We start from the raw sequence: 5038 nt of genomic DNA on the forward strand, positions 1-5038 counted from the left end.
CAATTAATACACTGACATAAGACAAATTCAAAGGAACTGTGATGAAAATTGCTACTCATTTCTAGAGAAAAAAAAACCAATTTAGTATTGCTATGGGTTGGGGTCCAGCCCCACTTGTGGCTCCAGGGATTCTCGGCAGGTAGAACGGGTCCGCAAAAATTTAAAACAGAAAACAGCTGTGCTTAAAAATCAGCCACGGGCAAGTTTTACATCTGGTGGCTGCTCCGACATGTCCAGGCATGGTACTTATTCTTATACCCATTGTCTTGGCACACAGATACAATTTTTAGCACACATCTTTGAGTAAAGATAATTGGAAAAGTGATACATTAACTTTTATCAAATCACTTGATTAACATTCTGAGATCATTCTATATTCTTGTATTGTAACTATTGATTCTTGACAGAATAAAGGTTCCACACAAGATAAATTATTTTGTCACAGGTGGCTTAATTTTCTCATTAACCTGTGAGGAGTCTAAGCTTAAAAACAATCAAGGAAAGCTACTTATTATTATTTTTTTAAAGCCTTACCTTCCGTCTTGGAGTCAATACTATGTATTGGCTCCAAGGCAGAAGAGTTTTAAGGGCTAGGCAATGGGGGTCAAGTGACTTGCCCAGGGTCACACAGCTGGGAAGTGGCTGAGGCCAGATTTGAACCTAGGACCTCCCATCTCTAGGACTGGCTCTCAATCCACTGAGCTACCCAGCTGCCCCCTACTTATTACTTTTAATAAAAAGAAATAATTAATCTGAAATTCTTAAAGATAATTCAATAATCATAAAATTGGGGTTGAGAGACCAGAGAGGCATTGAGAACACAATTCAGGTTTAATATTAGACTTATCATTTTTCAGGGTTTACTAGGGAGTTTCTCAAGGGGAAGAATCAAGTCATTGAGGCATGATGAAGCTTGGGGCACCTGTACATTTTGTATGGGCCTTTATGATTGATTTATATACTGACTTTAGGAGAACAAGTTTCTATGTGGGGGGAGTAGGGACATTCTGGGCTTGACTTGTGGTTAGCTTGCTGGTAATGATGTACGAGAGCAAAAATTAATTCATGATAGTCTTTTTTGGGTTTGGATTTTAGAATCTGATCTTTTGGTGATATTTTGGGGAAACAGAATGCAAGTATTTTGCTCTTATATTGTTCCTTCTGAGGCTAGGGAGTGGACAACAATCATGCCAATTCCATTAGTAAGGGATGTTAATGAGAAAAGTCATACAGAGGGGACTGAGTGGGCAAGTCCATCCTGTCAAAGAGACACTTTGTGACTTCTTGATTACCACATGTGACCTTGTCATGACATTGTGGCCTGATGGCTCCCAGCAAAGTATGAGTTCAGATTGAAGCATATTTTTTCACTTCTTTTTGTTTTCTTGCTTTTTGTAACATGGCTGATATAAAAATATGTTTTGCATGATTTCACAAGTAGAATTGATATATTATTTACTTTCTCAATGTGTTGTAGAGAAACTTGAGGGAGAGAATTTTGAACTCAAATATTTTTAAAAGATTATTAAAAATAATTAATTAAAAAAAAAGAATTTCATCTTCCTTCCTTCCAAAGAAGAATAAGTTGTCTTTTCTAGTACCAAATTCTCTCAGACTATATCCAGAACACGGTCTCCAACTCTATTCATAGATCATTTCTCTTCAAAAATCGGAATATCCATTGTTGTACTTCCTGTAAGGATAATTTTAGCATTGTGACCTAAACTAAATTTAATTATTGGTCACCATGAGATATCCCAAATAAAATACCCAAGTCATCTGGAAATTTATGGTGATTTTAATTAAGATAGTGTGAATTTCAAAACTACTCCACCCTATTCAGACCATTCTTTAGAAGATCAGATTTAGCTATTTCCTGATCAATAACAATAGAGATACTTGGAATAACAGAATCAGGTCTTGGAAACTACATTTTCCACCCTAATCAGTGCAACAAGTTTAGGAAGGGCTGCAGCAAACTCAAGATTTAATTATTTGAGAATATGGCCTTCAACAAACATGTGCAAAAAAAGGACAGACCTCTGGGTGGTCCTAGGTCAATCTAGAGCCACCATTGGCACATATAAGACGCAGAAAGTGAGGTATAGAACAGCCTCTGGAGTTCTCAGGACTTCCTGTGAGGAGGGCTAGAGTCAGTTTGAGGCTGATGCTTGGGGTTGGAGGAGCCCTGCAGACTGCTTTCCTTCAGATTGGTCACGTGAGTGATAAGGACTGATCCCTTTCCCTGCCTTGGCTCTCCAAGGCCTTAATGCCCACTTTGGCTCAGCCTGAGCCAGAGTGGTTCTGAGTTAAACTTCTTTCCTTCTCTCCCTTTTCCTTCTCTCTCTCTCTCCCTCTAATATTTTCTTCCTCTTGTAATTAAAACAACATAAAATTGGGCAGCTGACTTGAGTGTTTCATTTAAGAATTATATAAGTGAATTCCTTGGTGACCTTAAATTAATATATATCAGTCTTTTAAAGTGATTTCAATATCACAATAGAGGAAAGAAATTAAGAAAGAGAGAGAGAGAGGAAAGAGTTAATTTAAACTGCTCTGGCTCAGGCTGAGTCACCAGCCAGAGCCACCTCTCTGGGAAAAGAGCACGAAGAGAGGAAGTAATGCGAAATATATGGACGTTTTTACATCACTTTCCTGTGTCTCATCTCTACCAATGGTAGCTTAGCTTACTTAGGACAACCCAGGGATCTGTCAGCTGTTTTCTGCACATGTCTATCAAAGGGCATCCTCCTGAATACTTAATGCTTAAGTATGGGTATAGACATTCCTGATTTTGTTAATGTAAAGATCCCAAGACATTCCTGATTGTTAGACTAAGAATCTCCATTGCTATAATCAGGAGATAGCTAAATCCAATCTTCACACTCCCCATCACTAAAGCAAGTCCTCTTTCCTCCACTCCTTTTTAAATTCTTTCTTCCTTCTTTTTCTCCCATCTCCTGAAGACCCTTCTCCTTTGGAGATCACAGTCAGTCGCCTTCCTATCATTACTAATTCTTGATTTGACCTGAGTATATTATATATTCCCCTCTATTCCACCAGTGCACCTCACTCTTTCATGTCCCTTCCTATTTTGCAATATAGTCTCATTTAAAATCTACCAAAACATTGCCCCAGGCCTGCTTCATCACAATTATCTCCACTAGATCCCCACTTTCACACTTGTCTCCTCATGTACATTTTTTTTTTGCTATCACTGTGGCTGTTATCAGAAGTATTTGTTGACTTCTTGCATTTTTGTTTTCTAGGGCATTCAAGTAGCAAGTATAATCTTTTCAGTTCTGATTTTCTCTCTAAGAATGTTTTAAATACCTTTTTACTATTGAATGTCCATTTCTTGTCTTTATCTATGGTTAAGCACACCAAATTGAAAGGGGTGGTTGCCACAGGGCAACTCCAGTTTGGAATCAAGTTCATTGCAATACATCATGGAGAAGGTCTATGTATGAGAGTACAAGAAATATTAGTTTTCAAAATACTGAAAATCAACAGAGAGAAAAAAGAATCTGTAGAAAGTTTGGCATGAAATATAACTATACTAGATCATCCCAAGAATGCTGGACTCAGAGTTAGAGAGACTTGAGTTTAAATCCATCTCAGACATTTACTAGTTTCATGACTCTGGGGAAAAAACCCAACCCCTTGTTTCTTTTGGTCTCACTTTCTCATCTATAAAATGGGAATAATAATAGCACCTACTTCCCAAAATGGAACAATATTTATAAAGTAGGTTGCAAACTTTCAAGCACTATTTAAGTCCTAGTTATTATCATCATCATCGACATTGTCATTGTCATTATCATCATCATCATCATCATTCTGGTTCTTGAGTTTAGTTTCTTCTAAGAATGTTTTGATCCTGGGTAAAGTGTGACTCCAGAATAATCAATTCATGAATTTTATTGTTATATATGCTATTAGTTAAGATTTCTAATAATCTAGTTGGAATTGGTTCTTTCAAAGGAAAAAAATAATGGGACACTTAGAAAAGTTCAGTTATCACCTTGGAAACAAAAGAATACTGAAACCTAAGTAGTGACTTGCCCCAAGGTATATAGATAGTAAACCGATAAGGTTGCAGGTTGGATTTGAACTCAGGTTCTCAGAAACTAATTAGGTGGGTGACCCTCATTAAGTGACTTAATCTCCATTTGCCTCATTTTCTTCACCTAATAAATAGGGATAATAATTGTACCTAGATCCCAGGGTACACTATATGAACATCAACTATCATTGTTATTATTATTATTATATCTGGTTTTAAAAAATAATTATATTTGCTAACAAAACTGCCAAGACAAAGGTATGAGTTGTAACAGAGGAGGAAATTGAATCAGAGTGTGAAGAAGTTGCTGCCTAAGGTCATCCAGTTAGTAAATAGCAGATTCAGTGCCCAATATCATACCTAATAGGCAAGAACAACAACAAAAAATTGGTACATGATCATGACTATGGAACAATTAATAGACTGTAAGAGACTGTTAATGAACTGGTTCATTTTGCCAAACTATTTCTCTACCTCTATTCCTTTTTCATTCTTTATCTTCCAAGGAGACTTGGGAGAAATAATATATTTGAAAAACAAATATTATAACAAAAGCTCAAAAAATCTTAATTTTTGATATGATTTACTTATTAACTGATCTGATTTCTGATATTGGTCTATTGAAGTAATGTACTTCCTATTTTGCTAATTTTGGCATTTTATATTTCTATTAATATATATATCTTTTTGTTTTTAATTATCAAATTCATTAACATATAAATATAGCATAGTATCTGATAACTTGTTTCCTGTTGACTTCCTTGTGATCTCTTTTTCCTCTTTTAATATTTTTTAGTATTTTTAACATTTCAGGTTTTAGTTCTGCTTTTTATTGTTTGTAGTCATTTATCAATTTTACTGGTATTTTAAAAAACAAGTCCTTGGTTTTTTATCATTTCAATTGCTTTCTTATTTTCAATTGTATTCATCTCTGCTGTTATCTTAGTTTCTGTTGATGTATTGCTTTGTTCT

The sequence above is a fragment of the Monodelphis domestica genome, chromosome 6 (assembly GCF_027887165.1).
Source record: "Monodelphis domestica isolate mMonDom1 chromosome 6, mMonDom1.pri, whole genome shotgun sequence".
In the NCBI taxonomy this organism is placed as follows: Eukaryota; Metazoa; Chordata; class Mammalia; order Didelphimorphia; family Didelphidae; genus Monodelphis; species Monodelphis domestica.